This window comes from Haemaphysalis longicornis, unplaced genomic scaffold (genome assembly GCF_048455015.1).
Source record: "Haemaphysalis longicornis isolate Haplotype H1 unplaced genomic scaffold, Haemaphysalis longicornis Haplotype H1 scaffold_2, whole genome shotgun sequence".
NCBI lineage: Eukaryota > Metazoa > Arthropoda > Arachnida > Ixodida > Ixodidae > Haemaphysalis > Haemaphysalis longicornis.
In genome coordinates, this window is record NW_027526295.1 from 264,327,313 (window position 1) to 264,342,725 (window position 15,413).

A 15,413-nucleotide genomic window follows, 5' to 3' on the forward strand; every position below is an offset into this window, starting at 1 on the left:
GCCAACAGCCGCTACATGGCCTCAGTGACGTAATTCGGGCCGTCGAAGAACGCGAAGACCGGTAAAGAGAGAAAAATCTTTTGAGCGAGTTTCCAAGTTATCTGATGGGCGCAGAGCAGTAATTTTTGGCTGACACTTTGCGACCCCCTACTCAAAGTATACTGGGTGTGTTCGGTGACTACGTTGTGCAAGCACTTAGGATTTCAAAGAAAAGTTCAAGAAAGTGTTGCGGGGTCCCTTTACCGCAGATTCACTCATTGCTCTGATGACTGGAATGTACTTTGCGATAGCTATTATGGATGTGTGTGTCACCATGAATACGTCTCCGCTCCGCCTGACCACCGCCATCGTTCCATCCGCTATGTTGCGGCATCTGATAACATATTACGCGATTCCAAGTGCGATTGGACGCGTGAAGCACGAGATGGAACTTTTCGGTAGGGCGCTCTTTAATTTGTCGACGGCACCACTCCCCCTCCGGAACCAGCAGCAGTAGCAGTGGAGTAGCGAGTTATATAGCAGGCAGTAAATGTGCTTCTGGCAGGCCTGAAAGAGACAAAACACACAACAAGCGCAAAGCATAAGCGCTGGGCAAATAGGATAGGGCGGGACCGGCCTGCCTTTATGCATGTGTCACCTACTTCTTCAGTGCCGTTTTTCATCCAAGAGGAAATAGCGCCTGCAAGAACCGGGGATGCAGTTTCTAGCGAAGGGAGAAAGTGCGTGCCGTTCGCTAACACTTTTCTCTGCTTTTTTTTTTATTTTCAAGAGTACGTGTCGTTTTCATGCGCTGTTTCGCTGCGCCTTGTCACGGTTCCCTGGCCTTTGTCAAGCTACTGCAGTAGCTTATGGCTAGGGAACCGTCCAGTGTTTCTGGAAATAAAAATTTGATTTGATGTGATTTGATCATTATTTGAATGTGTTAAAAAACGCGAAGTTGTCCGCACTACGCGCCCTTACAACTCACTGCTGCACCAGCCACCACGGTGCTCGCTGTTTTCGCCGCGATGCCACGTTTAGATTAAAAGGTGGACAAAGGAAGGAAATTCCGACTTTTGGTTTTTTGCTTATTCCATGATTGAAGGCAGCACAAAGGAGAAGATATTGTTGGTGGAAGAATTCGGCGCCGAATAATTCAAAACAACGTGGTGGGCCTTTCTCTTTTATTTCCAGTGGAAACACACTTCTCAAGAAATATTGACGCGTTTGATGCCCCGGAGCTACTGCCGTATATTGCAGGCCGGCAGAGCAGTATTGACCACCTGTGAATCTTTAACCTGCGTCGAAATCTCGGCACATAGAAGTTTCATTTTTCGTCTACTACAGAAGAATGGCCGCTGGGTTCGGTGATCGATTCCGAATCCTTAAAAATTGTGGTCAGCAGCCAACGGCGCCGCCACCGAACAGCTTTGTGGGTCACATTTGTTAAGTGTTTACATTTTGCAGGGGGGCGACATTCGTTAAACAAATTATGCAGTGTAGCATGTATGCGCATTTTCGGTATGGGCCTTCGCCGTTGCGCAATGCAGCAATCTTGCGGCTCATTGTGACTACACAGTCGCAGCGAGGGAAGGCCAGTCGATGCTCCATCTCGCCTGCAGGTTTTCGAGAGTGTGCCATTTCTTTTGCTCAGCCTTGCACTCTGCTCGCGCTACCAGCAGCAGCATTGCAGCGTTGGTGTGCACACCCTTCCTCATGTTGTAACGACGAAAAGAGAGTTGATAGTGCTGCGACTGATATGAAGGGGAAAGTGTGTGCGAAGTTGCGAAGTTGATGGTGCGTGAAAGACAAAAGCCCCGAATGGTGTTGACCGCGCACTATCAACAGCGGATCGTTGAACTGTTTCGTCGTAAAGCGGAGACCGTTATTTCTTCTTTCGGTTCAGTTCAGGTTCGGGTTCAGTGACGGTTCGGGTTCGGGTTCAGAAAATACAACTTCTTCCGGGGTTATATTTGGCGTACCCTCGGCGCAGCTTTTTGGTGTTGGCGTTGTTGCCCGCCTTGCGAACAGACAGGTCGCCGGTAATTGGCCATATTTTAAATGCTTTAGCTGAGGCTCCAAGTGAACTACGATTTGGTGCATGGGCGGTGGACCGTTCTGGAACGATAGAAACTTTTCTTGTGCCGCTGATCATTAAAGCCTGAGGCAAAAGTAATGGCCCGTGCGACAAAAAAGTCTCGGAACATTCCCGAAACACGCTAACACAGCACAGAACAAACTTTCAGCTCTATTTTTTTTTTCCGCTTCGTGCTTTCATGCATGCGACTAGCGGCACAGCACGAACATGCGAAAGCAGTAAATAAACGAGTAAAAAGGAAAGGAAGACGAAAAAGTGGGTCGTAGGGAAGGAGAAAACCACATGCCGACAAAACTGCTGCAGAGAAACGTAAGTTAATGCCCAATTCTTAGGCAGACTCTTCACGCCTTGACGGAAAGCAGAACGCCAAAGTGGCCGTTTGCGAGACGGGAATAAGAGAGAGAGAGAGAGAGAGAGAGAGAGAGAGAGAGAGAGAGAGAGAGAGAGAGAGAGAGAGAGAGAGAGAGAGAGAGAGAGAGAGAGAGAGATGACTGCATTGCCGTCGGCCAGCCCGCCGCGCTCCACAGCCACGCAGATAAGACAGCCGCGAAGAAGCCGCCGCGCTTGCGGTGAAGGCGGCCAAGGTTCATTGCGCGGCGCGGCCAAGGAGCGAAATTCGGTCGGAATCGCTAATCAGCCGTGTACGGTCGGCCTGGCTTTAGAAGCCGCCTCGGCGATTCTTTATCCATTTACTGCAGGGGGCACGCAATAAGCGCCTATTGGAATCCAATTTGAGCCCTGCGAAGTGCTGTTTATCGGGAGTTTCGCCTCGACGCAGTCAAAACTGAGCTGAGACGTGCGCTACTCGGCTTGGGGCGTTATTGGTTATGGTCCACTGAAAGCAGGGACATTCCATGGACGTCTGTCCGGTGGGTGTCCATAAGACTGTGGCGTCGCATGTGGGCAAGACTGAAGTCTTCCACCCGAGGTTTAAAGTGACACTTAATTTTCGGGCGGAAGGTTTCAGTGTTAGCCCTTGCGTTATTTCAAATTTGATGCGTATCAAATGTGAAATAACGTAAGGGCTAACCGTGTAACTGCCCTCTGACTAATTCATAATCGCATGAACACAGTGAGGCGGGATATCTAACAGCAGAGCTGACTAATCTTGAGCTTCGTCCGGTGGCGTTCGCCAAATGTGGTCGCAAAAAAATGCCAAGGAAAAATTCAGGGAAGCTTGCCCTCACGCGCAAGACTCGAATGGCTAAGCTGTTGCAGGCGATAATTTACGAAGACAACATGTTGAGTTTTAGTATGGCATTTTAACATGGCAGCGGTATGGCATTTCAATGACCTTACGTTGAGCAAAGCCGGAGTGAGCTCCCCGTTTTAACAGCGAAGCTGCTGAGAAAATCGCGTGCAGTTAAAAATACAAAGAAAATGACGAGCGCTCGTGCACGCGTGCCTCTAGCACACGTTTGTTAAGCTAAGCATACCCCCTTAGGCGGATCGGCCAATATTGGCGAAACAAACAAACAAACAAAAAAAAAAAAACTCCAGCATTCGATGCGTGCTTCGAGCGCTCGGCCTTTTCTTGGTTATATAACTGCGGGCACAATAAGCAAACGTTTTTCTCAACAGCTTCGTTGTTAAAAATACCAAGCGCACGTGAGCGTGCGCCTCGTGAGGAGCACTTGGCGTCGTCCAGGCTTGCGCGTGGGCTTGCGCCACGAGAGGAGATCGTAAAAAAAACTCCCCCTACCTCCCCGAAGGGATCGTGCGGAAATGCGAATGCATTGGGTGCACCGATGAGTGCGCTGCGGCAAGCAGTCACGGAGAGAGGCGCGCGCTCCACTGCATTTATATATATTTTTCCCAGCGCAGCGAGCGGAGAGAGGGTACGCGGAGAGGAGAGAGAGACCCGCGCAACACGCCCGCCCCGCGCGCGAGCTCTCTCCGCCGAGCTCCGCGATGCGAGCGCCCTCACACGCCGAGCGCGCTCCTCCTCTCCCCTTGCCCTCCGCTACTCCCGCCCGAGCTAGCACGTGCTCCGGTTGCTAGGCGCGCCACAGCTGTTGCTAGGCGCACGCCGGCCAACGCACGACAACCCCCGACTAAGAAATGCATTCGCATTTAAAAAAGTACCAAGAAAACAGTTCACGTGCGTCCGGGCCTGATGGGTGGTTGTGGTTTGCGACGGGAAAAGGAAAGGAAATTCACTGGGGATATTTTGAGCTCGGCAGGGAGCTCACCTGCATACAACCCAGCGCGGGGGAAGGGAAGTAGAGGGGGAGTGATAGGATAAAGTAGAGAGAGAGAGAGAGAGAGAGAGAGAGAGAGAGAGAGAGAGAGAGAGAGAGAGTGAGAGAGAGAGAGAGAGGGAGAGAGAGAGAGGTATAAAGAGAGCTGTCAGTCCTAGAAAGCTGTCAGTCCGGGCTACAGCCGCTGCGTAAGGCCGGTCGTCTCCAGTCCCCTTCGGGAACAGAAGGTCCTCCGTGCCGGCGCTGGGAAGGCCTCGACGCTGGAGCGCTCGGTGGAGCTCTGCTCTCGGCCCCGCGTGGTGGGGGCAGCAGCAGAGTAGGTGCTGAGCGCCTCCAGTTCGGAACAGTCCGCGCCTGAAGTGGGGAGCACAGGACGGATCGCGCTACAGACGTTGAGCTCGCGAAGCCGGTTGCCCCCGGTTGCCGCCGGTTCTAGCGCTTGCTAATGCCGTCCACTTTGGGAGAGATGTGAAAGCCCGTGGACAAGACGATCCGGGCCTGCCAGTCATGGAGAACTTGCAGCGGCAAGTTCGGAAATTCATTTCAGGTACAACAGCCGCGTCTCCGACGAAGGGAGCGGTGTCGCCAGCTCTGCTGTTTCTTCAGCCTTGCACTAGTAGTTCAAGCTGCGCCATTTTTTTCTGATACCCGGCCCTAGGGGAATTAAAACGCCTAAATGCCGTTTCACAAATGCCCAAATACCTCTGAGGCCCTAAAGTTATCAAATCTGTTTTTGCATCGAAAACTTGATGATTAAAGTTCCTAAAAAATAGATGCAATATTTTTGAAGTCCATTCAGATGTGGGTGAAACTGAATATAAGGACACATCACGTTTAGTAACTAGATAAATCACGGAATAAACAGTGGGCAGTTTTTTTGGACAAATGGCTGATTTTTTTTTATACTTGTCTGACTGCAAGTAAAATTTCGCCCACACGTAGTAAGTTGGTACCTGTACGTACGCGTATTTTTGTACATTGTTGGTGATGGCCTACATTTGTGGTTGCTATTCGAGTGGGCCGCCCGTCGCCACGAAAGGTACCGTCTGGCCTCGAGCGGCAAGGAATGGTGCCGAATGACGGTCAAAAAAGGGAAAGCACACGAGTGCGACGTCTCGTGGCTTTGAGTGACATCGCCAGGGCAGGCAGCCTGTGAGTTGTGGGTGGCTCGCATCCAGGCAGGGAGAGTGACGGCGCGTACAGCTCCGGGTGAGCTCGGCCCACGCACAAGTAGGCCCGCTGAGAGACGGCGACGGGTCAACCCTGCGCCTACCTGGCGGCTTTGCCTCGGGGCTTGCGTGTCTTGCGCTAAGACTCTCCGGTTTCGCGCAGCCTTCGGGACCAGGACGAGGCACGCACGCACGGCTCATATTGTCGTTCACGTGAAGTTGGAAGGCCAAGGTATGCAGCAGTCGTTGTACTGCACAAAAAAAAAGCTCCTCTAGCGGCGTTACACGTGTTTGACCATTACATCTTTCACAAACGAAGCTGGATTATAGCTCGACACTTTTGTGTATTGTCCAGAGACTCCGGTAAAAATATGTGGGTACTCGTGCCACGTACAGACATAAAGACAGAGACGTGCAACGAATCGAGTGGCAAGGCGGGTTAGTTGGTAAGGGCTATTATTATTACCAGCGGAACAGACTAACCTTGGTATTCTGAATCCCTCCTCCACTCGAGTCGCCAGTCGAGGAGATCCTTGAAAACGATTTTCGCACGTAAAAGCATTGTGGAATCTCCCACTCAGCCCAGTCGAGGAAACACATGGAGCGAGGAACAGCCATAAGACGCGGAATAAGAAAATGGGATACCACGAGCGCAGAATCGACTGCTGGTTTGTTGGAAACAACTGAAATGTGTACCTTCATTAAAATACAAATATTTTATAAGACCACATACAATAGTTAAGGTAAACATTTCATGGGGATCTAATGGGTTTGGAGGTACGATTTTTAAAAACATAAAACGCTAAACTCGAGCCAGATGTACAAACCCAAAGCCTCGGAACCAGGTCGGTTTCTTTCTTCTTTAGAGATAACTGGGGCAACCGGGATGGAGCGCAATACGCTCGTGTAAGCAGTCTGGGGTTTCCATGGGAGCGGTTTAGGTTTTATGGCGTTCTTTGAGCATGGAACCATTCGGGCGTCAGTATTGTTTCCTAATTAATTCCCCTTTCGAGGATGGACGTTCCGGTGAAGTTGGTTTGGTGATGGGATATCTGAGCACTAGCAAGTCGACCATAACATCGGAAAACTCCCCAACGCTCTTGATCAGCGAGCACTAGCATACATGGCCACAGTCACGCAGGAGGAACCGAGCTGGTTTCGTTATGGCGACACTTGATCGGCGTTTTTAATTTTATATATGTTATCACTGTTTCTAGTAAACCAACCTCTGCGTTCAGCTCTCGTGGTGCCATTTCTTGTTTTTGGTGTTGTTGCGTCGTTGTTGCGCTGGTTGTAAGAATGGGCCCAGTTACGTCCGCCTGCGCGCGTCCACGAATGTGTGCGAAAGTCGTGTGCATGTACTAGCTGCCCACACCCGTAATGCGCTGCCCAAGTGCTTCCGAAAGGAGTAACCACGCAAAGTCGTCATTTTCCGCGGCAACAGTGCAAATAGGGCCATATTACGGGTGCGCCTATTTAGTTGAACGCGGTGCAGCTCGATGCGTCCGTTCATGCCCACCGCCCTTGCTTGCTCTCACATGAATAATCCGTAATATGGATTATGGATTATGCATAATCCGTAATGTGCAGTTTCGGCGCGTTGAACCGCCAGTATATTAATTTAAACAGGAGGTCGGCTTAGGGTAAGGCGTTTTAACTCTCATTCTCTTCTGGCTGACTGATTGACTGGCCAGGTGATATTAAAGTTGGGATCCTAATGTGTAAAAAAATTGTCGTTGGCGCCCACACACGGAAAAATCCCGGGTCATCTCCACTAACGTGAAAACTAGGGAGGGGCGCAGCATGCAGTGTATAAGTGTATTGTTGGCGCCTTGGCGTTTTTGCCAACGGAGATAAAACCATTGGGGGTAGAGGTATACAGCTTTGCTGTAAAAGTCTCTTGTCTTTGAAGCATGAAGATATCTAGCGCGAGGCGTAAACGAGTTTCCCGGTGTTTTAGTACAGTGACTACAAGAGACGACGATTACGACGATGACGACAGGATACGCCAACAGCCCCAGCCCCAAAGGGGATTCGCCCTTAAAAAGTAAAAAGAACGGCTTGGAAGCCGCTACCCCCCCCCCCCCCCCTCACCCCTTTCTGCAACTATTTAATATAAATGGAATTGAGCCCCGAGAGCTATCTAGAGCGCCGCAATCTAATCGGACCGGTGTTCAAGCCAGCAGCCAGATTCTTTTGGAAATACAAGAACAGAGAAACATAAAGGGATACGTGTTATGCTGCAGAAATTGAAAAGATCGTTCGAGGGCGGTGTTACAGACGTATAGCGTTACAATTGTGGGAGCAAAACTGTAATATTATTGCTGTTCGTTTCTTCGTATTGCACGCGACCTTGTTTTACTGCACTAAGCTGAGGAGGAAACGATCGGGCGAGCCTCTTTTGACTCTTTTGCGCCTCTATCTGTTCGCCGGTGTTGAGAACCGAGTGCGAAAACTAGGCAAGGGAGACGGAGCGGCCGATTGCCTACAAATACCTATCTTTTTTTATTTCCCCTGCCCTTTCGTGCCAAAAATGTCAATTCGTTTTGCGTAGTAGCATTGGAGAGTATTAATATGGCCTCCCTCGTAACTCCTATCCACGAGGACTACGACGACGACGACGATGATGATGACGATGATGGTGGGCTGTTTATATTGATGAGGAACCTTCACCATAATGATAAAAAATGAATTGTGCGGTACGTTCGTAAGGACTAACTTGACTGAGCTCAGGCACGCGCAGTGTTTATAATTTAATCAAATTGATTACAGATGGGTCCCGCTAAAGGCATTTCATGCCTGGAATATCATAAGGTAGCTTTTCTCGTTCAATATGCAATTCATACATGCCCCGCCATAAGTTAAAGTGGCGGCTCTATGGCGCTCGAAAGCCGAATCTCGGCCATTGAGCCTCATCGTATGCTGACTGGCCACAGACTTAAACCGGCGTGGAGTGCCCTAACCTCTGACGAGATATGTATGTTCATGCCTGCGGTTTCGTGCCCGCCGCCATCAGAAATATATCCTTGCGTCCGGAAATCTACCTCTTGCGTATTAGACGCCGTGTAGTAGCTGCGGCTAATTAGTAATATAAACGAAACGAGAACACGCGATCGACGTCTTTTTAAATCACCCTTGCTCGCTGCGTCCGTGCAATTTGTTGGGTAATGAAGAAGAACCCCTACGGAACATGCACGGGCACAGAATCAACTAACTGCAAGCACCACTTTGCGACTCGCTAACGTTTTGGTAATCTGTTGAGAGCGGGTGGTCCATGACTTACTGTATTTAGATATAGCTTTTTGCGTCAATATTCGAACTTTAGGGCGCAAAGCTGAAGGAGGCACACGTGTTCTTTGATGGCCGCGTAAAATGGCATGCCCGCAACGTTTCCCCGAACGAAGACGTGGCCTCTGGGTGGGACGGGCTCCCCATTCCACTGCAGCAAACAACCGGGTGCCGGCGATAACAAGACGGTCGCCGTCGGGCCGTGAGAAACTGCGAGGCCACTCGTTAGCGTCGATGCCCGCACGCGCGGGCACAGAGATATGATGACGCCACCACAGCCGCCGGCTTTCGTTGACACCGGAAAAAAACACGTGCTAGCTGGATGGAAGGGCCTGCCACCAGCTCGCGATCACGAATGGTACAGATACACACACTGATTGGATAACACTCGCGACAAAAGCTACAGCCAAAAGACCGCGTGTCTTTCTTATTGTAGCTGCCATCTTACTTGCTGCCTTTTTTTTCTCTCCAAAGAAAACATTGTAACATTGGGCTAGGGGTGGTAACCCAACGTTACTGGATCTACCACAAGTTTGAAGACAAAACAAAGGGGAAATACTCTGTAAAGACCTCAAGGACGCGTAGGCAAAGGAAAGTTGGGTGACGTCGATGGCACTCCCAAAGAACGCCTAGGAGGCTCCTGGAGCGCAGTATAAGTGAGGGTACCTCAGAAGGGGATGAACACTTTTGACAGAGAACTATGGCGAACACAGCACGGCTTTTTTTAAACATTTTGTGAGAAACAAACTGTCGGCTTATCATATCCTGGCGACGTCCACACCCTAGCCACGTCCACGCAGCTGGGTTAATCATTCTTCACACCAAAACAAAAGCAATGCAGGGTAATTGTCAGAAATTGCGATTTGCTCCAATTCTCATTCCAAAGATGGCAGAGAGAATTCTACGCACTTTCGCGGGTTCTCATATTTATTTATTTATTTAAACATACTGCCAATCCCATCAGGGATTTTCGCAGGAAGGGCTTGAGACATAAAGTTACAGAGTAGGTGTACAATAAGACACACACATTAACAATTGAAATCTAGTAACAGAATCGGTTTAACAAAACAAAATCGGAACAGGATTCACACATGTGGGTTACTAATAACGTGCAAGTACAAAACAAATTCACATACTGGAAAATTGTATCAACTATTGATAAATGTAACGCAAACAATGATAAGCAAAAGTACTGCATGGGTAAAGAATTCAGTAAGAGAAGTGTAATATAAATACATAAAGAACATGATCTGAAAACAGAGTATTTGAGCTCAGGAATAATTTTTTAAGTGCAACGTACAATACTGAAGGGTATTTCATCTTAAGCGTAACTTAAGAGTACATAATCAGTGGGGTAAAATATACACACAAATACACAAAACGAATATCACCTAACTGTTTCCCGTTGCATTTTGTTAAGTTCGTTTTCAACCAGTGTTAAAAATTTATCTAATTGGGTACTGCTCGAGATATTCGGATCTAGTTGATTCCATTCAGTAATTGCTAACGGAAAAAAAGAGTACTTAAAGCAATTTGTGTTAAATGAATATTCGTTTAGTCTCATTGAATGTTTTAGGCGTGTCGTTCTACTTTGATCAAACGTGATGTAGGCAGATAAATTAATGTTGAAATGACCGTGAATCAGCTGATGCATAAATTTTGCACGTGCCAATCGCGTTCGATTCCTTATGGTAAGTAAACCAGCATTTTTTAGTAGTTCGGTTGGTGAATCTGCAAGTCTGTACCGATTGTATATGAACCTAGCTGCTTTTCGTTGTATTCCTTCGAGTTTAGTTATTTGTTGTTTAGTGAAGGGGGACCAAATGATATTAGCATATTCTAGTAATGATCGCACAAACGAAGTGTATGCCAGGTGCTTCAGTGGAGTAAAGGTGCCGCTAAATCGATAAAAAATACTGAGGAGCCGAACTATTCATACGGTGGCTCATTTCCCAGCAAACCTGTATTGTTTTCATTGGATTGCACACATTCAAGAAACAAAACACGATTTACTGAGGCGCAGTCCAGAAGAGCGCACGAAACTGCTGCGTCTTGCCGGCCGCATGTGTCCACGCGACTGGTGGCGGGAGCGCCTGTGTCGCGTTCGAAGCCCCGTTCTCTGCCGACTTCCTCACGTCTCCGCTGCTGCCGCACCGTGCCCCCTCTACCTGCCCAGTATTCTGTACACGGACATTTCCCGGCCACCTTGAGAACGCACGCGGGAGATGCATTCAGGGGCTGGAGGTGAACAGCTTCTCTACGGCATATGCGTACATTTTTCGCTGTCTCAACGATTCCTGATAACAATAATTTAATGTTTATAACAAGAAATGTGGACTCGGTGGAAACTGGTGCACCTACTTGCTGCACCAATGATTGTGTTCACTTTGGATGTCCTAATTCGTTTTAGTGTATACCTTGGTTACTATACTGAGGTAAGCGCTACTCGTTTGGTTTTATTCCGATCGCCGGCACCATATTCGGGGCCTGTTTCCCCGTAGAAAATTTTACTACAATGACTCCAACTGTGTGCACTGACGAAAGTTTCTAACCAGGTTTTTTCGAATCGACACGCACATTCCGATTAATTTGGATGAAACACCTTTCTAACTTTTTATTTTAATTATTTTGTTTTTAGCAGGTCCACATTCACTTCCGAGACAAGAAATGATTTGAGCATATCGCCGTCAGTGGAGCACTGTATTATTTTGCTGCGATGCGAAAACATTTACCACGCTGCCTAAAAAGCCGGTAGGCGGCTCGCTTTCTTGCCTTCTTTCAGTGGCGAGAACTTGTCGAGTGACCGGAACTATCCTGGAGTTTCCAATGGCTGGAATGACCTGCACAGGACCGCGCCGCGGTGTGACGGCTAAAAGCAGGCTATACAGATCCTGTCCGGTATTGGAACTGCGTTCTCGTGCTTGTGTAAAGTTTGCATAGTCTCGAAGGCGCGTGCTTGCGCGCGTATAAGAGAACACGACAACACGTTCTTCGATCTGTTGCGCGAGCCTATCGATTAGCCCCTGGTCATTACTTTGAGTGGCGTCCAGTCGATCACTCCGCTCACATTTCGCGCTTATGAAGCTCGCATGCGGCGATTCTGCAACGGGCATTGACTGAGCGTACCCAGCCGCAACTCGCACCAACAGTCATTGATTTTCAGCGTCCGGCTTATACTGTATCATTTTGGGAAGATTTTTTTTTGCAAAAATAACCTGGTTAACGGGCTCATATCAGGCTTTGTGTGTTCAAGCAACAGTTGTGCAGTTGAGCACGTCGTAGTTATCTGCTAGAGGTGATTTTGAATGTCACGGGTAATCTACCATGCGCCACAGTGCGCTGTGCACACTGTATACAGTATCGTTACTGGATAGCAAATGTGCGGACGAATGATGGGATGTGGTTCTTGAGAATGCGAACGTTTGATGTCCACGTGAGGCGACTGTCAAATGTCACTCCTGGAATTTGTAGGTCGAGACATCGTATTACATTGCCTCCAGCAGTTGTGCCATACTACGCGTGATCGGGCTTAGTGAAGGCGATCGGTGCGCATTTGATTGCTTAGGTTTGCAGCTGCTCGTGTTCCCAAGAATGCTGCAGTGGAGTCGGTTGCTCGCTGCAGTCTCGACCACAGAACACTCCTGTTACGGCCAGAAATTCATATGCATATGTCGTCCGCGCATAGGAAAATTTAAACAGACGGTGGCAAGTATTTGGAGATGCTGGAGATGTTTGGAGGATTAGGGCTTAGGGCTTAGGGCTTAGACTCCCCATTGAGGAACACCTCGGATAAGTTTGTGTAGCAATCAGTCGAACAGGTACACATACCTATTGGAGACGCAGTCTGATAACCAGGCTACATGCGGCTCCCAATCCTGAAGACTTCATCGCCGAGAGAATGGCTTCATGCGCCATGCTGATTTTGTGTCTGGGAACACGGCAATCACCACGTTCCGCGGACATTTAACTTCTTTGGGGCTATTTGCAAAGGCGATGACTTCGTCGACGCTTCTGCGACCTTTGCGAAGGCCAGACATCGGTGCCGGACATACATTTCTGGTGGTCAAATATGCCAGCTCAGGCGATAGAGCACCACCTTGTCGGCACAGCTAACAAGCGCTGTGGGATAGTAAGATTCAATGGCCCCCTGGAACTTTACCTGGTCTGTAAACTGCATAATTAGAGCATGTATCCATTTTGGCGCAAGACGGCCAGCCCCCCATCAGTGATTGAAAACGTTTAGTAGGAGGCCCCTTTTTGCCTTTTCACCTACTACATACAAAAAGGTTCCTGCGGATGGGAACACTACATAAGCGCAACAAACGAAACTGTGCATAATACTGGTTGGTGCGAGCTAAGGGCATAATATAAATAGTATTGTAACCGAGCTAACCAACAAATGCCACACGCATTTGTTGGTATGCTCAGAAAATCAGGCAACTGATTTGAAATGAAATGAAATGAAATGAAAACTGCAAGAAACAACATAAAATGCTTTCTACGTTTTTGAACCTATACGAGGTGTCATTACACAAGGTCTTCCAATTTCTATACCACACAATGGCATTTGTTAGGGCTTCCCTCACTTAGCAAACGCTACTTGATTATAAACTTGCGGTAACTTCTTGCCCTTGTGATTGAATTATATTAAGAAAAAATAAAATTTCTGGCCCCCTGAAACTCGAGAAGCGCTCAGTGAAAGTCGGTTTGTAGCCGGCGTTCCGTTTTCGCCGTTTTGTCCGCTCCAGTGAACAAACACCAGTCCATTAAGTAGTACACGCTGTTTAGCCGCGGACCAAACGAAAGAGAATGGAGCTTGTATAATTAAATGCGTGTGCGGTAATTGGTGGACAAATTAGGATCGAACAAGATGCGTGGGCGATCGCAGGTGAGAGAGACTCGTGCGGTGGTCCTCGAGTCCGCCTGTGCACAGGGAGACAGACCCGCGGAGGATTATTCAGCAGTTCTCCGTTCCCGTTTGTCAGCCAAAAGGATCGAGTCTTGGCTAGAACGCTGCCAAATTTGTGTTCGTTAACTGGCACGCGGGGTTGAAATCAACAAAAAAAGAAATATATAAACTCTGTCAGCAGCAGCAATGCACTCATACCCAGCTTTCTCGCTCAAAATTACAACCTCTCGGGAACCTAGCGAAACCACTTTAGGAAAATAATATTTGGCATAAAGCTAGAAGCTAACGTGAAGATTAAAACGCTAAAAGAACATTTCAGGTTTCTGACTATTTTTTTGTGTAATTCGCTATCAAATCTAACTCCCCATGCATTTCTATGGGATAGTTCCCATGGCTCAGGAACCCAGTCGCGCAACATGTGCGACTTGAAACTGTGCACAAAGCAAGTATTCACCCCAAGTATTAGCTGTGCAAAAGAACTTTTCATTTCGCTAACAAATTGCAGAGTAATCACTGTTGAAAGGACTGCCATGAGCGGGAAAGCTGCACATGCATGCAGGTGACACGCAAAGCCTGGCAGCTCCTTCTTACAGTCGCAATCGTCGCTTGCTTAATACCGTTCGAGCGGAAACAGCCGTAGTGGAAGCGGAAACGCTTCGTAAAGATTTGCTGACTCTGAAGCACGCGGCCAGATGGTTTCAATCGCACCAAACACCAAATTTGAATCGCTCTAGACGGAATACGTCGCATACTTACGGTCATCTGTGCCAAAGCTTCACCTTGGACCTTATATTAGAGACTTGCGCATAATGACCTTGCACGAATTGGAGGTAATTAACGGTTCTCTCTCCCTCTACCGGTGGAAATTGTCGGCACAGGCGCTCGGAGATAGTTAAGATGTTAGTTCGGTGCTGTCACTAATCTACTAATTATAAAGCCTGCGGCAGTTCATATTTTGTTCCATGCATAATCGGGCATCGAATACATTACTATACAGGTTTACTACACTCTACTCTCTACAATTACTGCTGTTGCGTTCGCATCCTCCCGTCAGTGCAATTCATGTTCACATAATGTAAGGATGGGGAACTGGGGGGGGGGGGGGGTGGGGGGGAGGAGGAGGAGGAGGAGGGGGGCTGCTATACATCACCTGTGTGCCTCGTCAAGTATATTCCCAGCCCTTCATGTACTACCAGCTCATCCATGTCCTTCCCAAGCATAAAATAGACGAAACTGTGCCAAATCCGCCGATCACGGGAACACCGCCGCGGCAAGACGCAACACGTGTAGGACGAAGAAGGAACGATAAAGGGACCTTAGGATTGAGGATTTTGGCACTTTGGAAGTATTTGCCATGCCGGGTAGCCTTCAAGGGAATGGGAAAACCTAGCAATAAATGGATTAGTTACGAAGAATGGTGCGTGCTGTCTAACATTGATAATTGGTTTACAGTGCATAGTTCTCAAATGGTGTTGTTCCCGCAGCTTCTCTAGTCATCTGCTTCTGCAGAAGAGAATAGCTCAGTAATTTGTACGAAATTATTGCACTTCCCTGTACTATCTGTGGGATTCATCGGTGCTGTGAAGAGCTGAGGAGGTCGTTCTGCTCTATCAACGAAAATACCTGCAGTTAAGATAGTTCGTCGGTCTGCAGTTGTGTGTTCAAGCTGCAGTTACTGATTGGGCCTCTTCCACCAGAGCCCATTGTTACCCCTTAAAACACTCGGATAAGGGCGGAAAGCTACTACAAATACACTCGCCAGTGGTACT